The sequence below is a fragment of the Diadema antillarum genome, unplaced genomic scaffold, assembly GCF_040938485.1.
Source record: "Diadema antillarum isolate AM-2024a unplaced genomic scaffold, OU_Dant_1.0 scf00000180, whole genome shotgun sequence".
NCBI classification, from domain to species: domain Eukaryota; kingdom Metazoa; phylum Echinodermata; class Echinoidea; order Diadematoida; family Diadematidae; genus Diadema; species Diadema antillarum.
In genome coordinates, this window is record NW_027271069.1 from 1,755,353 (window position 1) to 1,771,356 (window position 16,004).

Here is a 16,004-nt window from a genome sequence, read left to right on the forward strand (position 1 = left end):
GGAGGAAAATGCAGAATCTGATGTTAAATTCATATTCAAAAGACATAAGAGACGAATCAATGGTACCAAACATGGTAAAAACTTGAAATGTTATTCCAAATGAAGAACATTTGAAATATTTGGTTCTTGAATTTGACTAATGAATTCTTAAATTCCTTAATTTGAGAAGGAAATAAAGAAATTCTGTCCATTTGATCCCCTTTGCGGCTTCTTCCGCATGTCATTATTTAACTTTGAGTTACCCTTCAGTTTCCCAACTATGTTTTGTTTGCAAACATAACGAGAAACAATAGAATGAAAACTTATTTCTGCTATTTCATTCATTTATCTCATTGCATTAAATCGGTCTTTTGTTATCCTTGTTATGTTGGAGGGCATTTACATATTAATTTTAATATATCAATTTCTACAGTTCTTACTTTTGTGTCTTGGAAGACAAAAACGAATGTTTTCACTCATGCGTAAAATTTCCCCCTGTATAGACCTAACATGTTGATAGCCAATTAAATAACCTTTAGTACGTGTGGCACGTGTCTAATATGACACGATGATTTTTATCAAAATCTGCTACGAAAAATACGAACGTGGAAAAAATGTTTACTTTCTTTTTTTGCAGAGTATATTTCAGAAATGTAGCAGTGTAATCCAATTACAATACCACTTGCTTAAAAGACATTCCAGACGATTTTCATAATTTCACATCATGTAGTACATAATCAACAACTCCATCTATAGATTTGTGGAATTTATTGTGGTTCTTGAGCAGAGAAACAATACTTTGAAAAACCTTAAACAAATTACACTGAACAAGGATGATGACATAGGAGGTTTACATATTTCAGAAATGTAGTTAGTGTAATTCCATGTCAATACCGCTTGCTTGTGAGTTCACCTGTGTATTATCTATGCATGCCTTCTTCTTTTGTTCTGCTCCCTTGAGCCCCAACTCATGCATTCTTATTGTGACTCTGCCATGTCATCATCCTTGTTCATTGCAATTTGTTCTAAATTTTGAAAATATTCTTATTCTTCATCCCAATTATCACAAATTCTGAAACTCTGTCTTCAGTATAACTAATTTATAGTTGTTCAAATGTAAAAATCTGAAAATCATCCGGAGGTCTCCTTTATTCAAGTTCACCTGTGTAGAATGTATGCATGCCTTCTCCTGTTTTTTCTGTTTCCTCTGTTTTCCAAACTCATGAGTTCTTACGGTGGCAGGCTGCCATGTCATCATCCTTGTTCATTGCAATTTGTTATAAATGTTGAAAACATCATTATTCCTCTTCCCAGTCACTATTGATAATATTCTGAAACTCTGTACTTAGTATAACTTACTTACGTATATCTAAAATGTTAAAGTCTGAAAATATTTTAATGAAAACATGCAGGAAAAATAAAAAAAAACCTCAAAATGGAATGGAATTTAAATGATAGAAATTGCTAAATTGAGTTAATGAGCTGATTAAACTGTTCAGATTTAATGAACAAAGACCATGCCGGTACCTGCATAACCTACAACGAAATCACCCAGTGTTACACAGGATCTTGTGATGGCAGAAAAATGATTAAAAAGTAAGTCAACAAAAAAATCTGAAGAAAAAACATTGGTTTACATTAAATTATTTGGTGCTCTTGTTACTTGAATGTTTCTGCAAACACTGACAGTTCGTCATTAGAATATTGAGGTTCCACAATTATATTAGATTCCATCTAGTTAGAGGGCAGATTGAAATTTTTTGTTTTTTTAATCTGAAAGGGGTCACTTGCAATGATCATTGTGAATATCACTCGAATTTACTACTCCTGAAGACGACAACGTAATGGACGAAACCGTGCTTCCCTATTGCTCTATCACACATAAACAGTCACACTTGGTGACATCACATTGGAAGGTATTCTACTCGATGCGATTAAAGAATAGTATCCTGACGAAATAAATGACAACAGTTACATGTAGTTATTAAACATTAAATACTGATTAGGGCGTAAATAATTGGTCTATAGCTTCGAGACGACTTTTTGTCGTAACTAATAATACCAGAGACTCGTTCATAACTTGAGGTTAATCACATATAAATTGGTCTGGACTTGATGTGTACCTAGAGAGTTGCTTTCACGGTCTTCCTGATTCAACCTCCACCAGCAACAGAAACGAGAACAATATCTTTCAAAAGGATCGATCCCTTCGTGTACCTTGCGTATGGGATTACAGTCATCCTCTTCTTTTTCTATTTGGAGATCAGTCTAAGTTTATAGTGGTAGTACAATGTCATTCGCCAAATAACACAATACACGGACAAAGCAATACAAGAACATGAACGAACGTGTGAAACTCACCGTTGGAATTGTATTCCAAGCTGAAAAGGAAAAAAAAGGTGGTTCTTCCGCGTTTGTTCGTGTAGAGTTCGCGCTTTTGGCGCCGCTCGCGTTGGATGTTCCGGTGTGGGGAGGTGATAATCTATTATGGGCAAATCGTGATGTGTTCTTCTTTAAATACGTCTTATCTTGTTAGACAACTTAAGATACCGTCATGCATGGTCTGGAGAATACACATCTAAGGGGGACCAAATTGGAATGTTCCATTGCCATAATGGGGTGAACCAGATTCACCTTGGAATTTGACGCAGTAAGACTCTGTAAATTTTGATGCATGATGACGAGTAATGCTGACATTGTTAGTGATAACTGACGTACAGCCAAACACCAAAGTATAAATAAAATGTGCCAAATAATCACGACTTCTCGTTTATGGGGATACATATCTCTTTTTCACGGGTACACACAAGAACAGGTACAAATTCATGAAATTGCGTTTGTACCTGGCTGATTAACACTGAAGTTTATCTAGTTCCCGCCTGTGTCAAAGTGCATGTTGATCGTTGACAGAGGTTTTAAATGCAATTTTAATGCAATTTTGATGCAACGTTCAAAACTAAAGATAAACACCACTATGAACATCATTTATCTTCCTCCGTTCAAGGCCCCCAAATGAAAACAAGCCTAAATGAAATAGAATACATGGGATAATAACTTTCACAGAAAAATACTTCTAAGCTTGAATTTGCAATACTCTTTAATTCAATGAGAGAAGTCGGGCTCCATGCACTGGGTGTAGCCGAAGGGTACATTTATATTGCCACACCCAGTGGCAGTTATTACCCATTTTGTGTTTTGCGTGCCGACTGACTATTAAGTAAACCGTATAATTAGCATTGTACACGCAGTCTGTAGTCTCTGGCACAATAATTCAGGCCGTGGACTGTATGTTATGTCTGATGAGCGATATAAAACTACGAAGTCACCTCATGATTGTTAAATCGAGTGACACCTTGAGGTTTATGTGGTGCGGATTTCCTTAAATATTTCAAGTCTCTCATCGCAGTTAACACTGTTTAGCGTTTCTGTTAGCTGCAGGTTGAGAAGTAAGGACATTCAGGAGATCCATGCAGCCCGGCAGGGGCTGATCCAGGACGGTATTCCGTAAAGAGGGGCCGCGCTTACAAAATTAAAGGGGGGCACAGGCACCCCTCACCCATCTTTTTTCTTTTCATTTCTTTTGTATCAATAAAAAATAAAGGGGGGCGTGAGCCCGGTGCGGTCCTCCCTGGATCCGCGACTGAGACGTCACCAATATTGACACGTGAGTTCCAAACTTAATAAGAAAAAAAGAGGAGGAGAGCATTAAAAGGGGGCAGCGTGACGTCAAAAAGACAGAAACTCAAAGACGAGAAATCTGAAACATGTTAGAATGAGAGTCACATTTCTAAAGAACAGGTCAGGTCTCCTATCTGTGAAAATAGGTCGTGTCGATGACATGTACACGGCTCGGCACTAGCATCTTCCGGTGGCCCTGTGGTCTGCGGTGGCCTGGCATCATTTTTTTTTTAAGATTATCTTTTGGGGGACCGATTTGGCAACTTAGATTCAAAATAAATTGTTTTATATCCTTCTGTTTACGGTCAAAAGTTTTTCCTCATCGGGCTACCAAATTTTCAAGTTTTAAAATTTTAGTACGAATATATATCATACTTCTACACTTCCTTTTTGTTTGTTTGTTGTTGTTTTTTGTCTATTTAAGACACACTGACATCTTTTAATTTGATATTTTGGTTGCCTGCAACACAAAAGGAAACAAAAAAGCGATCTTTTTTCTTGTTTGAATGGTTATAGGCCTATATTACAAGTGCATGTATTTTGTACACTGCTGTATCTAGTCTGAATTTGTTTGTCTCTTCATATTTCATTTGCAATTACGGATATATATACCGACCTCATCGCACTTCAAGAGGTGAGTTAATCATCAAAATATTGTATACAACTTTACAGCATAATCAAAAGGATGACTAAGATTTTCATCGATAATTATGTGATATGGATTTTTACAATTAATGAGTATCATAAAATGAGGAATACAAGTACTATGAACCTGTGTAACCTCAATGTTTAAAGCAGACAGTTTATCCATAACCCATGATTTTCATGGCGTGAGTTCTGGATAAGAAAGTGTTAAATATAAAATGTCTTACTTTTTCTATATCCATTTGCTCGATGTTATTGAAGTATTTTGCAAAATGTGTTAGTACGCTCTGATAAGATTCTGTTCAAGTCTCTCAGCAGGGATGATGACCTCAACTTTCAGCTCGTAGAGGAGCGACACATGATAAGACTAAAACGATTTACACTCCATGAACATTGATGAACACTGCAGACATGGCAGAAAGAAAAAAAAACTTGCTTCAAACCTCCCTTGATGGACAATAACAGATTGAAATATCTATTACAGTATACAGTATTTTGCAAATTGTTCGATGGTATTGCACAAATTTTCACAGAGGGACAGTAGAATTATTCTATAGGTGAGCATGAGACATTGGCAAAAACATATATTCAGCAGCCGAAAGCTAACGTCTGCGGAGCACCGAACAGCCCCAGAGTTAGGCGCCTTGAAATTGTTGGATATGGTGTCACGTTCACCGGCTTACTTCCGATAGTGCAAATTGCAAATAAGTTTTCTGAACTTGAGAAGATAATCATGTTGTTACTGCATTATCTCAACATATCTATAATAACGTAATTTGATTATCTTAGACATTTTCAGAGGTCAACATAACATGAATTCATACTCTAAATGCAGACCTATACTGAACTTGTGATATTTCTTTGTTAGCGTATGCTAAGGGGGATTTTGTGTATTCTTAACATTCTAGTCACAGTTGAATTACTTGAATGCTTATAACATTTAAAATACAGTTTACATAGCTTCATGTTGCTTATCCCCTGCCAACATGATGATCTTTTATCAGACCAACATCATATCAAATCATTATCAATTATTAATCGATTATACAGTAACAAACATGAAAATTATAAAAGTGAGCCGGTAATAAGATATATAAATAAATTAAAGATGCTGTGTTTACCTTCATTAGGCCGGCACTTATATTCATGATTCAAAGTAGTTCGTGGAGAGACAAAAAAAGTTTTTGTACAATAAACGCGCAATACAGGACGACACACAAAATAAAGAGACAAAATAAATTTGCATATATCTTCTTTTGGATCTTATTTTGGGTCACTACGGGTCTTTTTAATTCAAAGATGGTTTTTCTTCAACATAGAAAAAAAAATTAGCGTACTGCTCTGCATATATGGCCATGGCAAAGATGATATTGAAATCATGACTAAAAAATTGACATTTTAACGCCCAACAAACAATTTTAGAAGGGAACAATTCAAGATGTTGTTAGAAATATGTAAAATGTTTCAAAAATAATAAAGCGAACAATTATATAACACATTGTGCATGTTGTAACTCCACAGGGAAAGATCATACACGTTATACTCATTTGTGTTGAGGCTGCAGCATGTAATTAAGTATAAATCACACACAAATAAAGACTTCTCTCTCTCTCTCTCTCTCTCTCTCTCTCTCTCTGTCTCGCTCTCTACATTTATCATTTTTGGCATGTTTGAATTGATTATTGAATAATACTCCAGATTTAATGCTTTCATATCTTCTTCCAACAGATAGCCTACCGATAAAGGTAAATTAAAATGTTCCTGTAACTTTTCTTAAAACATTTCCCCTTCTTACAAATGGAACAGTCCTGACTATACATACACCATTAGACTTGGGTTTATTGATAACCGTGTCAATCCTTGACGCGACAAGCGTGAGAGAAATAGAACGATAGAAAGAAGCGCGAGCTATATGTTCACGTGGTCAGTTCGGGATTTATTATTTGCTGTATACACAGACGATAAGAAAGACACACAGTTGCGTATATATACCGATATGTCGGCAGTCTGATGATGGTGTATACACTTGGGCAGAATAAGAAAGAACGAAGCAAAAACACAAACAACAGAATTCTGTAAGATCAGTCGGGGCTGAGTACATGTGAACAAATCTAGTTTACATGTGACTAGATGTCTTGCCTTTGCATTTGGCAGAACCCAAAGCTAGTGTATTTTCTTATCTGTAAGAATTGAGTTATCAACTGAGGTAACTCCTTTTGTTCTTTACATAACATCGTGTTCTTTTTACATCATGACCTTCGTAGATTTACTTTAAATTGAAATTGAAATCTAGTTGTGACAAAAGAACAGCCAAACTTTAAAAAGAGTTAACAGGAATGTCTTATTTTGTTTCTTTTGATTTAGCTTCTTTTGTAGTATTGTTTTCCAAGGATGGTATAGTATTGGTGGAGATGAGGATTGGGCTTTTAACTTGTGCGAGATAGCATGAAATCACTTGTAAAACAGTACAGAGCATACCATTCTATAAGTAATTCAAAGTCTATTAGATGAAAATTGATTTTGGAATGACTGAGACATTCAAAAACAAAGAAAAACAAAGCAATTGTAATAAAAGATGGGTCCCACATTTTATTAGGATAGCTCTGTTTTGGGTTTCTCAACCATTTCAAAACAAATTTTCATCAAAAAAACGTTGAATTCCTCTCGGAATTACATGCTCTTCCACATTTCATAAGAGGTTTCTCATATCATCAAAAAAAAAAAAGGTTAGAAACTGGAACATAGGTCTCAAACAAAACTATTATGTATATATATATATATATATATATATATATACATAATAGTTTATATATGTATATAGGAATGATTGTGAACAATGATTGAATATCAATGAATTTACAAATAAATGGAAAAAGCTATACTGCAATCGAAAGGAAACAGAAGGTAGCAACATATCGCTAGTTGAGTCTGCTTAATTATCATAGTAGGCAAGATTTTAATGGCAGAAATGTATACACACCATTGCATATAGTGTGATCTGTTTTTTTCAACCAGATTTTATGTACAAAATAGAACAAAGACAAGATAAAAAATAGGTGTTACATTAATTTTGTGCCTTACTATACCACGGCCGGATTTGTGGAAGCTCTTGAATCTTTAATCCTTTAGCAACTGAAGATTCCGTACATAATGGCCTGTTGTTCCCCGGAAGGTACAGCAATATTACTCTCATTTCGACAACTTTCTAATTATGCAAAATAGATCACTGCATGTTTATTTTTGTCTATTATAACTTATGCTTATTTGAAAACCTATTAAGACTTTACCAAGAGAGTTGTATGTCTGACCTCTTTCAAATTACGTAATTAGAATATTGTATATGAAAACAAAGATAGTAAAGCAAAAAACTATCAAAAAAAACGGACTTTCCGGTTTCGGACGGTTCAGTTGGTAATGGGTGAACAACTCTTACTCAGTGACACCTGTATTCTTCCAAAGAAGGGGTGTGAACGCAGGACTGTGTCTATCTATAGACATTTTTTGGACTTCATGCTTTATATTTACCGGTAAAACCGCGTTTGGTCGCGCAATGGGCGCAAAGTCCAAAGTCAGTTCACTTACCTTTATTCACAGACTGGCGGAGGGAACAGACCAGATGTTCACCACGTGACATGGTCATGGATATACATTCTGCTGCCTGGCATTTTCTCCATATAATATTCACGTTAAATCCATTCTGCACTCATTTTGAGTATACAAAACCTCTTTTGAAGATGACCTTTAAAGGGACATTCCAGACGATTTTCATAATTTCACATCATGTAGTACATAAATCGACAACTCCATGTATAGATTGGTGGAATGTGGTTCTTGAGCTGAAAAACAATACTTTGAAAAACCTTAAACAAGTTACACTGAACAAGGATGATGACATAGGAGGTTCACATATTTCAGAAATTTAGCAGTGTAATCCCATTACAATACCGCTTGCCAGCGAGTTCACCTGCTTATGTGTATAAACTCTGCATGTCTTCTTCTTTTGTTCTGCTTCCTTGAGCCCCAACTGATGCATTCTTATGGTGACTCTGCCATGCCATCATCCTTGTTCATTGCAATTTGTTCTAAATTTTGAAAATATTCTTATTCTTCACCCCAATTATCACAAATTCTGAAACTCTGTACTCAGTAGACCTAATTTATAGTTGTTCAAATGTAAAAATCTAAAAATCATCCGGAGGAGAGCAATTTCGACACATCATAGCGTAGGCCTACACGTCAAGGAGCTGTCAAAATGTGGTTGGTAGCAACGTTAGTCATGAGTATCGTGAACGTATAGCTACTACTAACTTTGCCATAATAGCAGTAATTATCGCACACCTTGCCTCTCCTGTTTGGCACATGTCTCTTTTAATTGTTTTTGTACCATCTGAATTTAAATATGACATAGACACTATTATTTGGAAATAATGAACTTTACAAAACTTTACTTTTAATTGAAGAAAAAATCACGAAACCTTCAGTTTTTAGAATCATTACCAATATTTTGCTCGGCATTCACTTGAGAGCACTCTGTCGACAGCAGGAGGTCAGAGGGTGAAAACACAACCGAATATGAAGAGTCACACCGTACATTATACACGTAGGCTCACTACGTAGCATAAGTGAATTTTAGACACAAATGTAGTTATGTTATAGGACTTGAATACATGAAATATACAGACATGTGTGTAAGATATCCATGCCTGGACTATAAACATCTGATATAAAGTTCGTCTCGAATCAAGTCTCTATATTTGACCAATAAGAAAGATTAGAGATAGACAGAACCTAGTTCTCTGAACCCGTTTCAGTGACCTTCGTTCAAATAATTGCCGAGTTATCATACGCTATTAGTGCTTGTAAATGTTCCCGTCGATATACCCATCTTTCAGAGATAGTTTAGTGAGATCTGCCCCTTTTAGGCATTTTGTATGATTGAGGAGATAAGATTATTTCAGGCATTAGTCGCAGTTGTTTGTTTTTGGTTTGTTTGTTTTTTCCAAGAGATGCGACAATAGGTACAACCTCAGTACTTGCTTCTCTTCGCGAAATACATTTGAAAAAGGAAATAATATTTTCTTTTTAATGTAGATCGCAAAGAGAATGCTCACCGAACAATCGAAACTGAAGTAAAGGGCCATAACTAATGCGATCATTTATAAACATATTATACAAAGTAAGGAATCAACTCCGAGCTTTATACAGTGTCATATTCCAGACTCCATGTGGCTTGAAGCAGCTCGGGTCACATCGCTCTGGGTAAGAATGATACGCCAACCTGTCCCGGAGAGATCTCCTATCGCTACAGTGGCTGAAATCCCATTAGTTGCGTCTGTAATTAGAGTAAAAAAGAACAAAAAGAAATAAACCCTATACAAACCACATAGAATAGAAAAAAAATCTAAAGGGAACCTTCTAAAAATGCATCGGGATTCTCTCGCGGAACCTTGACACGGGACCCAACAAATGCGCTGTTCAATTCATCACCTTAGACCATGCCAAGGCTTGATAGCATGTATAAGGCAGATAACATTGGATATATTATAGGCCTACTATGGTAAAGAGGTAATACAGCAAAAGTGATGGTAAATTTCAGCATCATGATAGCTATCATGACAGTAACAATAACAATGTTATTAAAAGGCATTGATATGTAAGTTTTATGTCTTGTTTTACCACGCCGAACGCCTGTCTTGAAATACCTCCCATATATTCCACTTTATGATAATCACTCCCATATATGTAAGACCCAAAGCCAAGTTATAACGGGGTCATGCGATACCGACACCCACGGGTCATACATATCACGAGTTCGGCATTGAAAAAACGCCCATGAATTGTACAGCCCACGAGTCATACAGCCCATGAGTTCGACATCAAAAAAAAAATAGAAAACAGCCCACAAGTTCAACAGATACAACACGGGGCTTGCTGTGTTGGTCTCATGGGCCTTGTTTGCTTAGTGTCGAAGTTATGGGCTGTATAACTGGTGGGTCTCGGTCTCGTGAGGTGCACCCTATACAGAATATCCCGGTCCACCTTTTTAAGCCCAGGTCTACTTTAAAGCTGTCATATAATCAATCTGATTTCATTTTCTTTCAGAATCGAGTTCATATAGGCCTATATCTGGTCTGAAGTGAGTACGTAATGTCATGTGATTTATTCTTTTCCCCTGGTAATGTTGCAAACGCTTTGTTATAACATAATAGTATTACATCTAGAAAGTGCAGAAAGCCGATCCTAAACAAACCAACAAAACCAACAATATAAAGGACTTGTTTCTTGTGTGCAGACATACAAATAATGACATAGATATTATTCTTTTAAAGTAGTTTGTTCATGAGTCATTGCATCTACGAATAGCTGCAAGGCATCTTCAAATCCTGAAATTCATCGAAGTTATAAACATATCGTGATTTATCTTAACTATAAAGCGTCTACATAGCTGTTATTACTACTGCAATAATACCATGAAATTAGGATGACTTTGTTTTTTTAGGTCGCTGGTATAGCGCTCTTTTTTTTTTATTCATCCCTAATGATGTGATGGACAATATCTATGTCAGGATCTAGAGCATAATGATATCAACCTTCTATTCCTTTTCATCTCCGTCGCTACGCCAAGTCACAGGAAAAGAATGTTTTGGGAAAAGAAAAACACTTGTGAAACATCCCCATTCAGTTGCTACACTAAGCCAATGCTTCACTTTCATTTAAAGCTTGCATGGCACTTGGATTATCACAACACCCATTACAACGGTCTCAACAAAATGAAATCCTTTTTTTTTCCCTTACAGCCGCAAAATCGGACTTCAATTGTATTCGAAAACATTTTATTCAAAAATCAAATGCTATCATCATTTTCCCCATAAAAGGCGAAGAAAATCAGGGAATAGCATAAAATCGAAAGAAGAGTTTTAACGAGGTTGTAAGTTAAATTCTTGGTTAATTCAGAAAGTTTTTCATGTTTCGTTGACATTAATGTTGCATTTTTCTTAAAGAGCAATGAAGAAGAGGAAGTAGATAATTTTATGAATATAGCTTTGTGGTGTATTCATAAATTGATAGTACTGCGTAATAACAAAGGTGTTGATAATGGAGAACGTAGATTGCGATTATATGTTTCTATCAGAATTACGGAAAAGACTTGACGTAAACGAAACACGTTGTGGCAGACCTTTGCTTAATCTTCCAAATGATTTATTTGATTATGTATGAATTTCTCTCTAATTAATGTATGTAAATGAAAATTTTGATGTTATCTTTGCCGTCTGAAACATGAATAAAAGTTATTTGAAAGAAATAAAAAGTTATAAGTTAAATAGAAATAAATTGTTACTCAGATTACGATATTTTGATGCTATGCACTCAATAGCCCCGCCCTTTTCTCTTAACCCACTGCTGATAAATTGATATGTCACGATTTTAACAAGGAGATAAACATCATTTTGGAAATAATGATTAAAAAAATACATTTGACATGGAGATGAACACCATTTTGGATATAAAGATAATGTCTTCTTTTTCAAGGGTAGCCTCTTCAGTGTTGCCACTCTTCTACCAGAGGGCCCTCCATCATATCATGGCCATTATCATTACCCTATTATAGCGTTGCCAGGTACCCGTTTTCACAACTCGGTCGAGAGGGACATTGTGGGTAAAAACGTCTTGTCCAAGGACAAGAGCACTTGGCGGGAATTGACGGGAGTCTTGATCCACTATGAAGGTTTGTTGATGAACTGCTGAGAACAAAATAAGAATAAATAAACTCTTCATCTTACATCCCTCATTTCCAAGATATTCCTCTTATCCCCCTATTAAGAGGGATCCTATAATCATAGGTACAGGTAATGTGTGATTAATGTTTGTGAAGCAAACGTCAATCATAAATTTATCATCACCGCTGACAATTTGTTATCAGGGTTGCCAAGGAAACGCTATCGCTCTACTATTAAAAGGTAGAGTCCCCTAAATCGTCCTTAATCACCATGTTTACGCCCATTTAGATTTATCGGAGTGCACGGTACTATATACCACAATGCAACGTCGCTCTTAAATTCCATCATCACATGCGGTTCACATGAACATCGCTTCGTGTTCAACGCCTAAGATAAGCAACGTTGTTTTCTGATAATCAAATCTTAAAACAAAATGAACCATTGTGCGTGTGACAGAGCTGATAATGTAACCATAAAAAAGAGCTATCATGTGCATCGCGCATGAACGCTCACCTTCGTATATTTACCACACATTATTTTCAGCTTGGATAATTAACGTAATATTCTGTCTGTACAAGGGTTATGTTCAGACATTCCAGACTTTATTAATAACTTGTGGATCCTTTATGAAGGTAGTATACACAGCATTTTTATTACGTTAAAGAAATCATCGTTACTCTAAAAGAACAAACAGCAAAATTTTTCTTTCGTTAATTGAAATTGCCAAATCACACCGACTATAAACAGTCTCTCTATTGAAGTACTACATTCCTATATCTCGTTATTTTGGTATCCCCATGATATAATGTCGGTATCATTTTATTTTCGTATTCTTATATTGTAAAGGCTTTGAACTCTTTGTTTTTATCTATCGATGGAAAATATATGAACATTGGTTCATTTATTCTTGTCGTTTGAGTGACTGACTCTTATTTATTTCACTTTAAAGCCAAGTTAAGCACGATTTAAACAGCACTTTGAAACGCTTTGCTTTATAGTGCAGTCGGAAAGGGGGGTTCCCATGCACCCCAAACATATATTTTTTTAATCTACTTCATCTAGACCAATTTTGTGCGTAGATTTCACAAATGCAATGTTAACAGGTCAAAGCGTGTCCCATAGTGGTCAAAAATCCGTTTCCATGGTAACGCATGGTGAAAATGTCAGTATCTCATAAAAATACATGTGACCTTTGATAAAACTGTTCAATTATTATGACTTTGGTATCAAATTAAAGAAAATTAAATTATCTATTTGATGATACCGATTATGTAGGGGGTTATACCAATCTTCATATTAATTTTGAGGCCAGAATTCAATTTTTTCACATTTTTTAGCAAAAATGCATTTTTACCATAATAGTAATCTATCTCTAAATCATACCAAAAAATATTCAATTTGTTTGAATATTCTTCAAAATTATACCAAATATGTATGTAATAAAATGTTAAAAATTCGTAGATATTGCTCAAATAACAAGAACGTTACGGCCATCCAAAGTTGACATTGACACCTGTCAAGAATTGGTCAAGAATTTCCAGATGGATGATGATGCGCGCCCTCTATTGTGGAGAAATAAGCAAGCTTGCTTGTGATAGGACAGAAGTTTTGGTGAGAAGCTTTATTGTTTGGATCAGACCGGGATCAGTCAAAGAAATCTGCCATAAATCAAACCTCTGACCCTTGTATCTGATTGCATTTTGTGTCATATTATTGTTTTTAAAACCATTCTGCAACATACATTTATTTTTGCCTGAAAGCAAAGTACCAAAAAAACTTCATCTATTGAAGCTTTTCCACTACAAGATTATGTTCAGTGAACTTCAGTCTCACATGTTTAAAAATGTGTTAGGATTTAGGTATGACATGAAATCAGAACTTGTTGATGTGCTGTGTTGAATTGAGTTGAATTTAGTAATATTTAAAGAGAACATCTATGAATAGATTGTTATTTGTATAGTTACTTTGCTGAGTGTGAAAGTAACAGATTACAAGATTAGTTTGATGGAATGATACTGTCTGTAACATAGTACTAGTTTTGGTGTAGACCTTAGTTCTGTAGACTCCACATAATTTTGTATTCATTACAATAGATCTGTAATGTTAGAGTCTAGTTCTATGTAATGAATTGATGGTGAAAACTAAAAGTAAACAGAAGCACCCAAATTTTATCTAAATTTGCAATATTTCATGAGGTATATTTTCATGCCTCTGCACTGAAGGTGGCGGATCGGGGGGGGGGGGGGGGAGGAAGTGGGGCACATCCAACAGGATTGGCATTTACTGTACATCCTCTCACTAAATAGATATTTTGAAGCAATGCTTCTCCTATCATTTCCACGACATTTATTGATATAAAAGTGTGTAGCTGTATTGCTGGAACTACTTCTAAAACCATGCACGAAAGAACGTCGGTATTTGCGTTCATAGTATACGTGTGATGTAATTACGGGGCTTGAGCGGCGGTGTTTATTTTGGACACTTCCCAGGGGATTGCTTTTGAATGTTGACCCTTTTAACAATAAAGTTAATGTAGAGCATTTTTACTTTTTGTAATTATATTGCATTTCATACAAACAAAAGGGCAATTGCTGTACAACCGTAACGACAATGTGAATGCTGGTAAATTGAAACATATTTGTGCTATATGCTGGTGCATGTTTCCTATATTGCCCTGGGGGTTGGATGGTTTTGAACAAATCCCACTCGGTTGCCTTTGAATGTGCACCCCTTTGACTATGGTGATTGTAAAGCAGTGTCTCTATACCATTTAAAAATCATGAAAAGTAAAGTGTCTTTATTTACCACTCGGCAACGACTTTACATGCATGTACAACTTACAAGTGAGTTTACTGTGACATATAATGTATGTTTTGTTAATCTGTTTTGGGACCACGACGGTCAGGGCAGGGGTGATCTGGGCACTTCCCAAGGGCTTGACAAAATAGATATTGTAAAGCAACGTCTCCTATATCACCTTAATTGCATTTTACGAAAGCGTATGTGCTACACAGGCGGAAGAGCTTTTCAGAGGCATGTAACCATGGAACATTTTTCGCGGTTGTACAGTGTATACTGCATGTTTTTCATTGCCTTTAGGATTAGTTTGAGCACCTCCCACAAGGTGGTCTCTGCAAGTGAACCCTTTGGACTGCATGATATATGGATCAATGTTGTTATTTTATCTCTACCCCGACAGTTTTTATAGAAAAAAAGGTGTCTTGATATGGTAGGAATCCAATTCAATAGAATTCAATTCAATTTCTATTTCATTTTTCGACAAGAACAGATAGACATCACTTTCTTTGTAACAGAAAATGAGGTGCGTAAAATTATGTTGAATGAGAAGAATGTACAATGATTGTAGCACCAAACGATGATTATACATAATCACAAAACTCAAGTGATAGTCCTAAAACTCAAGGAACGACCTTTTTTTGAGACATGCACTTTTGGAACGACTGTATATACTATAATTGCGTTGATATTTGCATTACAAAGGTCATGTATAGAGGCAATTAATGTGTGCACTTCCCATATTGTAGGCTCCCTTCGAATGATAACCACTTTAACTATGTCAGTGTAAGTAAAAATTACAGAGCAATACATCGTCTGTTGACTCCATCAAATTTCATTAAATAAAATTTTCTGGGCTAGAGGACCAGAAGGACTGTTTAAAGGCATGTATAGAACATATTCATGTATTAGCGCTGGTACATGATTATTGCATGTCTATAATAGACTGTCTTTGGGTGGGGTAATTTTGGGCACCCTCCACGTGGTTGTCTTCGTATGTGAACCATTTTCACCTTATACTAAGATATTGTAGAACAACAATTCTTCGAGAACTTCCACTGAATTTTAATGGAAATGAAATGAATAGGACGTTATGCACAGAGGGTGTTTTTTTTTCGCTTCAAACAGCTGTAGTCACGTGTGTATATGTTTTGTACCGGGCCGTGAGGGTATAGGGATAAATTCGGG